This window comes from Oncorhynchus mykiss, chromosome 1 (assembly GCF_013265735.2).
Source record: "Oncorhynchus mykiss isolate Arlee chromosome 1, USDA_OmykA_1.1, whole genome shotgun sequence".
In the NCBI taxonomy this organism is placed as follows: Eukaryota; Metazoa; Chordata; class Actinopteri; order Salmoniformes; family Salmonidae; genus Oncorhynchus; species Oncorhynchus mykiss.
In genome coordinates this window covers 44,123,122-44,134,872 of record NC_048565.1, presented here as the reverse complement: position 1 = coordinate 44,134,872, position 11,751 = coordinate 44,123,122, and the positions used below count along the sequence as shown (strand labels likewise).

The 11,751-nt window shown below is 40.5% G+C and overlaps 1 long non-coding RNA gene across 1 annotated transcript; it reads right to left on the bottom strand.

The window, feature by feature from the left end:
• Positions 1-775: 775 nt before the first annotated feature.
• LOC118964631 lies at positions 776-8,980 on the bottom strand. Its single transcript, XR_005051824.1, has 4 exons — positions 8,694-8,980; positions 7,981-8,046; positions 7,171-7,269; positions 776-1,486 (listed from the first exon to the last, which is right to left on the bottom strand). It is a non-coding gene; the product is annotated as an uncharacterized LOC118964631 (long non-coding RNA).
• Between the last annotated feature and the right edge of the window lie 2,771 nt (positions 8,981-11,751).

The window sequence follows — 11,751 nt, the reverse complement described above, 5'->3', positions numbered from 1 at the left end:
GTCCAAAACATTTAACTTGTGCGTAAATCTTAACATTTGGAATTCAGCATAATTGTTGAAAGTGTTCAAATGTCTGTATTGATGTACAATTTAGTGAAGCCTATGACAAAATCCATTTTAAAGCAGGTTCTTGCGAACACTCTATGGTGTAAATCCACGAGGTGGCAATAAAAGCATTTTGTTTTGTTCATTTTTAAAGCTGAACGCTACATTTTATGATGGGTCTGGAATAACCATGTTAATATTAATTGGAGAGAACAAACTGCAAATGAAAATACTGAATATTCACATTTCTGTATGTATTTATTATGAATCACATTGGTAAGTAACAATAAAAGACATCCATTCTCTAATCCACTATATTCCCATTCAACACTAAATACACACACACACACACACACACACAACCATCAAACGGAATACAGCAGCAGCCACCCTTTTAGGAGTTTGGACACCTTACAGTAAACAAAAAATACCTTGATTGTTCCGCAAGGGAAGGTAAAGGGACAATCTACACGAAACAAAAATATAAACGCAACATGTTCAAGTGTTTGTTTATCCCTGTTAGTGAGCATTTTTCATTTGCTCAAGCTAATCCTTCCACCTGACAGTTGTGGCATGTCAAGAAGCTGATTAAACATGATTACACAGGTGCACCTTGTGCTGGGGACAGTAAAAGGCCACTTTAAAATGTGCAGTTGTCACACAACACAATGCCACAGATGTTTCAAGTTTTTCGGGAACGGGCAATTAGCATGCTGACTGGAGGAATATCCACCAGAGCTGTTGCCAGAGAATTTGTAAATTTTTCTACCATAAGCTGCATCCAACGTAGTTTTAGAGAATTTGGCAGTACGTCCAACCGGCCTCACTACTGCAGATCACCTGTAACCACGTCAGCCCTCCAAGGCCTACCAAGGCCTACCCATGGCTGCACCCATGTCCGGTCATGTGAAATCTATAAATTAGTGCCTAATGAATTTATTTCAATTGACTGATTTCCTTATATGAACTGTAACTAAGTCAAATTTTGGGAATTGTTGCATTCATATATGTTTTGCAGTGTAGGTTACAATCAGATAACCCACAGTGCTGGGAAGGGAGCAGTGGTAAACTGAGGAGGTAGGATAATACACTACCCTTAACACCAGCCAACACACATTCTCCCTCAGATCGTGTCCCATAAACAAGTTTCTTACTTTGGAAGATCCTAGAGATAAGTGCTTGAAGTTGGGAAGATGGAGATAACCATGGTGTTCTTTTCCATGTTTAACCATTCCCTCAGAAAACAAACATTCTGGGCGTCACAGAGACCGGGTGTTCTAGGCTCTGCTCAACTTTCCTCATATCCAGTCCAAATAAGAGGCTTGTTCCCAGTAGCACATCCAATGATACCTTAACCTTTGTCTCCCTCAGCATCATCTGTTAATCCTAAAAATGTACGGTTCAGGTTGGCACAGAAAAGAGCCACTCTAACCTCAGGCATCTGTCAGAAAGGAAACAGAGAGGACCCAGTGAATACCTCATCTCTCCTGGTACTGCTCACGATACAGAGTAGTCATCAACAGAGCTCACAAAGGCATATTCAGGTAGTTAAGATCAGCTGGATCACTTAATTTCAAATCGACCCCATCCAGTTGGAGTTGTACCCAAGACATACTCGGGTTAATGCTTGGGGTATTTGTACTGAGATTTCTAACCCCTAATCTGCATGATAGGTAAATAAAGTACCTGCTGAGGCAAGAGGTCAGGCCTGCTCTCCAGGGTGTTGGCTACCTTGATCTTCCCATTATCATTGTACATCTTAATGCCTCCAGAGTTAATACAAGCCTCAATCAATCATGAAAAAGTGAACAGAAGCCAAAAAATAGAGGTCACTCTCAACAAAGTATCCCTAACAATATAACTCCAATGCTTCCCATAGTTCTGCCAAGTTGGCTGGATGTCTTTTGGGTGGTGGACCATTCTTGATGAGTTAAAAACCCAGCATTGTTGCAGTTCTTCATGAACTTAAACCAGTGAGCCTGGCACCTACCACCATACCCCGTTCAAAGGCACTTAAATATTTTGCCTTGCCCATTCACCCTCTGAATGGCAGAAACACACAATCCAATAACATAATAATGGCGCTGGAGGGGAGGGATGCCATTTTACCGGCTCCTAACCAACTGTGCTATTTCATTTGTTTTTTCCCCATTGTTTGTAACTAATTTTGTACATAATGTTGCTGCTACCGTCTCTTATGACCGAAAAGGGCTTCTGGACATCAGAACAGCAATTACTCACCTCAAACTAAACAAATCATTTTTCTTTAATGAGTCCGACGTGAAGGATATACTGCTTTGTCAAGACAAGGCTGAAATCCCCGTCATTAAAGTGACGAAAAGACAGAGAAAAACATGCAGGAGAGCGGGGTGTCTTGTAAGAATTTGCAACGAGTAGGTAAACCCCCACTACCCTCAATATTATTGGTGAACTTGCAATCTAGCACGGCACAAGGCCAGACCCAGATGCAGACACAGGAGGCAGATGGTTAGAGTCTTACAATGTTAATTAATCCAAAGGGGTAGGCAAGAGAATGGTCGTGGACAGGCAAAAAGGTCAAAACCAGATCAGAGTACAATAGGTCCCGAAGGGCAGGCAGAATCAAAGTCAGGACAGGCAGGATGATCTGGCAGGCAGGAAAGTAGTCCAGAGTCAGACAGGGGTCAGAACCGGGAGGAATAGAAAAAAGAGAATAGAAAAGGAGTACGGGAAAAACACACTGGTTGACTTGACTAAACATACAAGACGAACTGGCACAGAGAGACAGGAAACACAGGGACAAATACACTGGGGAAAATAAGTGACACCTGGAGGGGGTGGAGACAATCACAGGAACAGGTGAAACAGATCATTGGAAAACCAACTGGACGATCTACGATCAAGACTATCGTACCAACGGGACATTAAAAACTGTAATATCTTATGTTTCACAGAAACTTGGCTGAACAACGACACAGATAATATAGAGCTGGCTAGCTTCTTCGTGTTTCAGCAGGACAGAGCAGCTACGTCTGGTAAGACGAGGAGCGGGGGTGTGTGTCTATTTGTCAATAACTACTGGTGCGCGATGTCTAATATTAAAGAAGTCTCGAGGTATTGCTTGCCTGAGGTAGAATATGGCATAATAAGATGTAGACCACACTATCTACCATGAGAGTTCTCATCTACAGTGGGGCAAAAAAGTATTTAGTCAGCCAACAATTGTGCAAGTTCTCCCACTTAAAAAGATGAGAGAGGCCTGTAATTTTCATCATAGGTACACTTCAACTAGGACAGACAAAATTAGAAAAAAAATCCTGAAAATCACATTGTAGGATTTTTTATTTATTTATTTGCAAATTATGGTGGAAAATAAGTATTTGGTCAATAACAAAAGTTTCTCAATACTTTGTTATATACCCTTTGTTGGCAATGACAGAGGTCAAACGTTTTCTGTAAGTCTTCACAAGGTTTTCACACACTGTTGCTGGTATTTTGGCCCATTCCTCCATGCAGATCTCCTCTAGAGCAGTGATGTTTTGGGGCTGTTGCTGGGCAACACGGACTTTCAACTCCCTCCAAAGATTTTCTATGGGGTTGAGATCTGGAGACTGGCTAGGCCACTCCAGGACCTTGAAATGCTTCTTACGAAGCCACTCCTTCGTTGCCCGGTGTTTGGGATCATTGTCATGCTGAAAGACCCAGCCACGTTTCAACTTCAATGCCCTTGCTGATGGAAGGAGGTTTTCACTCAAAATCTCACGATACATGGCCCCATTCATTATTTCCTTTACATGGATCAGTCGTCCTGGTCCCTTTGCAGAAAAACATCCCCAAAGCATGATGTTTCCACCCCCATGTTTCACAGTAGGTATGGTGTTCTTTGGATGCAACTCAGCATTCTTTGTCCTCCAAACACGACGAGTTGAGTTTTTACCAAAAAGTTATATTTTGACCATATGACATTCTCCCAATCTTCTTCTGGATCATCCAAATGCTCTCTAGCAAACTTCAGACGGGCCTGGACATGTACTGGCTTAAGCAGGGGGACACGTCTGGCACTGCAGGATTTGAGTCCCTGGCGGCGTAGTGTGTTACTGATGGTAGGCTTTGTTACGTTGGTCCCAGCTCTCTGCAGGTCATTCACTAGGTCCCCCCGTGTTGTTCTGGGATTTTTGCTCACCGTTCTTGTGATCATTTTGACCCCACGGTGTGAGATCTTGCGTAGAGCCCCAGATCGAGGGAGATTATCAGTGGTCTTGTATGTCTTCCATTTCCTAATAATTGCTCCCACAGTTGATTTCTTCAAACCAAGCTGCTTACCTATTGCAGATTCAGTCTTCCCAGCCTGGTGCAGGTCTACAATTTTGTTTCTGGTGTCCTTTGACAGCTCTTTGTTCTTGGCCATAGTGGAGTTTGGAGTGTGACTGTTTGAGGTTGTGGACAGGTGTCTTTTATACTGATAACAAGTTAAAACAGGTGCCATTAATACAGGTAACGTGGAGGACAGAGGAGTCTCTTAAAGAAGTTGTTACAGGTCTGTGAGAGCCAGAAATCTTGCTTGGTTGTAGGTGACCAAATACTTATTTTCCACCATAATTTGCCAATAAATTCATTAAAAATCCTACAATGTGATTTTCTGGATTTTTTTTCTAATTTTGTCTGTCATAGTTGAAGTGTACCTATGATGAAAATTACAGTCCTCTCTCATCTTTTTAAGTGGGAGAACTTGCACAATTGTTGGCTGACTAAATACTTTTTTGCCCCACTGTACATAACGGTAATCATTTATTTGAATGGTAAAACTATTTATAAACCGGGTAAATCAAGCTGTATTGTGAATAGGCCAAGGCTAAAGGTGAAAGCATAGTCAATACGAGTGTGAGCGTGCAGTTATTAAGCTTGTTTTGGCTGATTTCATTAGGCTACAGATTTTTTTTTAAACTATCTTTCCCTTCCATTTGGGACTTATTTTATTATACTATTCAACAACAATACAAAAAATATTCAGGTCTCTAAGACCCATGATGTCATTCACACACAGTCAGTTTGAGGCTCAAGCAAATATGATATTGATTGGAGGTGTGAGGCGGGGGAGACAAAATGAATGAATAACGTTTCTGGTAACAATCAGCTTTGAAATCAGAAATATTTTTGCATCATGGTTTGTTATATTATCACAAACAAAGTACTAGGGTAGTGAATTGATGTTAGCTTCAGCTGTAAGCTAGCAAAGAAAGTTAACTTTCAACTTTGTAGGCTTCTGGCAGTGGTGGGAAAAGTACTCAATTGTCATACTTGAGTAAACGTATAGATACCTTAATAGAAAGTTACTCAAGTAAAAGTGACAGTCAGCCAGTAAAACACTACTTAGTAAAAGTCTAAAAGTGTTTGGTATCAAAAAGTATCAAAAGTAAATGTAATTGCTGAAATATACTTAAGTATCAAAAGTAAAAGTATAAATTATTTAAAATCCTTATATTAAGCAAAGCAGATGGCACCATTTTCTTGTTTTTAAAATGTACGGATAGTCATGGGCACACTCCAACAATCAGACATTATTTACGAAAGATGCATTTGTGTTTAGTGAGTCCACCAGCCCAGAGAGAGTTGGGATGTCCTGCTAGGCATTCAAAATGTAATGAGTACTTTTGGTTGTCAGGGAAAATGCATGGAGTAAAAAGTACAAGATTTTCTTTAGGAATGTACTGAAATAAAACTAGTAAAATAAAGTACAGATACCTAAAAAAAAAACTACTAGTACTTTAAGGTATTTTTACTTAAGTACTTTACACCACTGGCTACCGGTATTTTCTGCGGAGTAAAGTGTTCTAGCCTGTAATAGACATTGTTTTGTGAACAGTAATTAACAGTTTAAACAATTCTACATGCCTTGTTGCATTATTGAAGTGTGTTAACTTCAGTGCAGCATAAACGGTGAAGATGCAGCCCAGACTCCCAATGAATGCAGTGGTTCATTAGGACAACCTCGAGTAAATGGAGCAGGCAAGGTGCGCTCGCGCTATAAGGGGACATCGGCTGCAGTGATAGCCAGACTTGATCCTCTCTCAATCCGTTGACGCTGTGAGACAAATTCTAGTAACGAACCGTTTTTCATGTTATCAATGGGTTCATCTGACTCTGGGTAAGTAGAAGGTAGCAATTGCCAAAATGTCGCACTATCCCTTTGAATTGGGATCCGTCTTCAGAGACGATCACATCACAAAGAAGAGTATTTCCCATGGTGAGTGCGAGCAGGGATCATTGGGACGTTCTTACCATCACCCTTAAAGCTCAAACACACCCGTATGATTGTCAGATGTTTGCCTGCCCGACACTATTTAGCACCTTTGAACAGTGCGGGTGATGTGCCGAAAAAAAAAAAACTCCTTCGCGTGAACGCGCACACACTCAATTCTTCATTGCTGCAACTTGCTTGCTAGATGAGATTTCTGCTCTTCATTCTGTTGTCAGTTTAACCTACATTTCACTGATCTTAGCGGAAAGTTTTTTTAAAAATTGGTGTCCTTCAAGGCAGCTGTCAATTATCACGTTTGGCTGCGTTTCATTTTATTCTTTGCGGTTTGATCACGGGAGAGGCACTATTTTCAAGTGTATTAGTCTATAAATACATCTCTTAGTCAAAAAGTAATCTCTCCCATGTCTTATTCGACTAGTAGTTGTTATGAAATGTTTATTGCTTGCCTACATTTTACTCCCTCCTCGATGTTTAATTTACCACACATACATTCATTTCGGTTGCCTATCTTGAAGTGAAGTTTGTTCTATAGAAAGTATTTGACTGATGTGTGCCACAGAAAGTATTTGACTCTAGTGACACAATTAAGTAAATCTGAAGGTCGGGGGGTTCGGCAAGCCCATTTTCTTGCCTGCCGAAATCCCTTTGCGATTCTAAGTAGAAACCATAGGTTCGTAGCCATAGGTTCGAGCATGATAATGAACGGTTTCCCACTGTGATAAGTAGAGATGGCAGGGAGATTCTCAATGTATTTCATGCTTTACCTTGACCTTTTAACATTTCAACGGGGTAAGGGCGCCCCAAGGAGCCCGATAGCACGGATCTATTTCCCATTCAGCTTTTTAGAATTCACTCCAACTGCTGGACGAATGGGGAAATAAACTCACATGTTCTTCTGCTGGTCGATCTGAATTTATTTTTTTCTCATAATACGCCATGATCTTGAGGTCCAGACAGCCCTCTTCAATGTTAAACTCCACTTCTGTCTGTAGGAGCAGACATACATCTGTTAATACTCTGTATGTACAGCCTAATAAAAAAGCATGAGCTGGCGCACACCCAAACAAGTTGGTAGAGGTGCGGACTAACGGCAGATAACTGTAAGCAATAAAATTAAATAAATAGCCCACATACAAGCTCCCAGTAATTGATCACCTATCTAAAAACACTGACCCCTAGTGATCTGAACATTGACTGACATCAGGCTGTTTTTATGTTTTTATGAAGTCTGCTAAATTAACATATTTCTTCCACAGTTAATCAGCGTGCAGACAAGATGTTCCCTTTGTTGGTGCTGCTTATTGTGCGGTTGAACCAACATATTACCATGTAACAAAGATGACATTAAAACAATGAAATATGTATATGCAATGAAATAATGTATGTTGATGCTAATACTATGTACAATATTTAATTGTTGCAATATGATAACAATAGCCTAATATTTTCAACATGCTGTAAACTGCCCTTTTAACAGTTTAATTTGTCTTTATCACCAATCTAATAACTAAGAAACACCCCTCATTATTGTCGCTGTTTGTCTACATAACCTGGTTCAAGCAGTCATGGCATTACCCTGAAGAAGGTACAAATTATTGAGAGCTTGTACTTAGAGTGTGCAACTCTTTATTTATTTGTAATACTCTGTACAGTACCTTTACCAAACTTGCCAGCAAGATGGGGAGGCAGTGTATTACCTTTGCATCAATTTCTTCTGCTTTCTCATTGGCTTCCTGTTCAATGAAGGCCATCATATGCTTGATCTGTCAAGGAGAAACTGGATGAATAAAGAATGTTTAGCCTATGTCATAACTCATTCCATGATATACAAGAACCTATTAAAATGATCCTCTTTATCACTGAGATGTTTCATTTTTTTCATTATCACTCTAATAACTATGACACACCCCTCACTACTGTCATTGGTTGCACTAATTGTACTGTTAACTAGCTAGGCGGTTTGACATTGTTGGCGAGAGCTGACAAATATATAACTAACGCAGAGTAGGCTGGTGGAAGAGCTATATGAGGACGGGCTTATTGAAATGGCTGGAATGCAATGTATCAAACGTGGAAACTACATGTTTGACTCCATTCCATGTATTTCATTCCAGTCATAACGAGTATGTCCTCCTACCAGCTTCTTCTGCGTTAGTTAGACACTAGTCAGCTCTCACCAACAATGTCAAACCAGCTTGTTAACTTTAGATGTCATGGCACTTAGCATTTTTTAGCCTGTCCTCCTATATCTCCTCCCACCAGCCTCCTCTGCACTAACGTTATAGCTCACAGAGCAGACATATTAGTACAGTTCGCTAAGAGCAAATAGAGAACCCTTTCCACTTTATAAGACTAGTGTGTTAACTAGCTAGTTAACAACATTTAACAGCTAGCTAGCTAACAACATTACCCGTTTGAGCGCAATGTGTGGTTACTCATTTGTTGTTTTTGCTTAACGTTACTAATCAATATAGCTAGCTAACAACTAGCTAATAATACTCAGTTAGCTGGTTTGACAAGTTATTTCAGTTGCTCATGCACGACAAACTTGGGGCTGATGACAAGCAACAAAACTAGCATGGTAGTTCAGCTGCCTGGATGACAGTAAACAGCGCATTCACGAGGGTCCGTTGTTGAAGTGCCGCGTATATTTGTCTTACTTTCCGTAACATATTGACTCAGAGATAGAGGACCGGCAGCGCCATTGACAGGGTTGCCAGGTTATAGCGAAACATTCTAACCCAATGACCACTCAAAACCCGCTCACAAGGCCTGAAAACTAGGATGACATTTATTTTCGCAGAAAGAGGAGTTGCCACGTTTATCCAATAAGTGTCTCCATAATGACAATCTAAATACAATTGCTGAATTGGCTTCACCTTGGTCTCTGCATTACTCCCTTTGTTATTGGTTCATCACACCAAATTATTTATTCTGAACTATATAAGTGATCGATAGTAAATGGTTAAGACATATGTTTCTTTCAGAAAACATTGTGAAATGGTGTTAATGCAAGTCATATTGCTCTAAAATAATCATATTTTCAACTGGAGTATAAAAATCGGTCATCCATCCCTCTGGAGCAAGATGGAAAGGAAAGAGGAGATCCATCATGAGTCCTGTACATTAAGGGAATTCTACTATTAAATCAATCACTACTATTATAAATTGACTAATGGAGCAAATCGGTTCCTCTCTGTCTTCACCTCTGTGCCACTACGTGCCACTCCCTCTCTCGACTTCAACTTTCTGGCCAATGTTAGCTAGCTAGCTTGCTATGAACAGGGCTTGAGATCGGTGATTAAACTCAACTCCACAATGTACAATGTACGATGGAGTTGAGCGGCAACTAGTGTGGGCAACTGGAGCTCCGACATCACATAAGTCATCAAAAATGACTGATTTCAGCACCCAAAGAATAGCCCACATTTACACATGACAGAGCTCCAGTCGCTGCTCAACTCCATCGCAGAGTTGAGTCTGCTATGCTCAAGACTAACTTTTTTCAGCACCATCCCGAAGTGCAATTTAAACCAGGGGTTAGAACCAGTTCAGGGAACAGAACAGAAACAGGAACGAAAGTGATCCATACTATCCCGGAATAGAACCCTTATTTTAAAAGCATGGGAACCGGTTAATAACGTTATTTTACATTCCAGGCATTTTTTCTAGTCTCACAAAAACATGCAACAAATCACCTATGTAAAGCCCTCACTGTCACTCTGAAATGTATTCCAGTGTCTGCCTGCAAGCTGAAACTCTTTGCCTGTTTGTGCATGTGTGCGTGTATTTAGGCTACCTGCCCCTCTGAAGAATATGTGAACTGTACAAATTAAACACAAATAACTTACAGAGTTAACAAAGGTGCCAGTATTTATTACAAGACCAATAAATTACAATAAGAGTCACCAGTATCCCCCAATCCACCCACCCTCTAGGACTATGGCCTAGAGAGTACACACAATGAAACAGCCCCAGGACCAGAATATGTATAAAAACACAAGGCGTAAGCCTGGCATGTAAAGCACCTCGAGGCAGAAACATGCTAACTTTAATGTATATTCACACTCATAAGATAGCACACTCATAATTGAACAATACTTCAGGCTCGTGTTCAGTACACCGTTAATTGCCTCGTGCTGCTCCGGCAGCCCAAAGTGGCTAGCTTGTGGGTGTGCTGGCAGCATATAGCAAGCAGCACGTTCGATTGTGCGTCAAGAATACAGCATAGCAAGTTTGTATGACGGTCTGGTTATTAAATGGGTAAATAGTTTAATCCATTCTCTGTTTAATGAATTTATTCACAGGTAAATAGTAATATGCTCTAAACCACTTTGGTGACAAACAAACTTTGTTGCCCTTTCTCCAATCATCCACATGGCCGAGGGAACCTATTCAAGTAAGTAAATACCTTTTGAAAATGTAAAAAAAACCAATGTATCATTAGCTAGCTAGCTACAGCTCCAGCTCTCTAAGAAGGGAGAGAGTAGGCTATTCTGGATAGGGCAGGTACTTTTGTGTAGTTCTAGTCCATAGAAAGAGAAACTGAGGGCAGAGATGATAGCAACATAATATTTAGTGCTGTCTAATATGAGTGTAATGAAGCCTGTTTCATGTAATGTTTTATGTCCTCAGATACAGAGAGCTGTGAAAGCCTGTCTGCAAATGAAGTGGTCCCAATGAAGAGCAGTGGTTCTCAGTCCTGATGTCTCAAAGGGGTGCACATTTTTATTTTTGCCTCAGCACTACACAGCTGACTCAAATGATCAACTCATCATCAAGCTTCAAGTGGTATTTATGTATTCATTTGGGATGCTATCCTTGATATGATCCTGCTGTTGTCACATGCTACACTTGCAGATACAGTGCATTCGGAAAGTATTCAGACCCCTTGACATTTTCCACGTTCTGTTACATTACAGCCTTATTCTAAAATGTATTGGATTTAAAAAAATCCTCATCGATCTAAACATAAAACCCCATAATGACAAAGCAAGAGCAATTTTTGCAAATGTATTAAAAGTAACAAATAGAAGCCTTATTTACATAAGTATTCAGACCCTTTACTATGAGACTCGAAATTGAGCTCAGATACATCCTGTTTCCATTGATCATCCTGGAGATGTTTCTATGACTTGATTGGAGTCCACCTGTGGTAAATTCAATTGATTGGACATGATTTGGAAAGGTACACACCTATCTTTATTAAAAGGTCCCACAGTTGACAATGCACGTCAGAGCAAAAACCAAGCCATGAGGTCGAAGGAATTGTCCGTAGAGCTCAGAGACAGGATTGTGTCAAGGCACAGATCTGGGGGAAAGTACCATAACATTTCTGCAGCATTGAAGCTCCCCAATTACACAGTGGCCTCTTTCATTCTTAAATGGAAGAAGTTTGGAACCACCAAGACTCTTCCAAGAGCTCGCCGCCTTGACAAACTGAGCAAGAAGGGCCTTGGTCAGAGAAG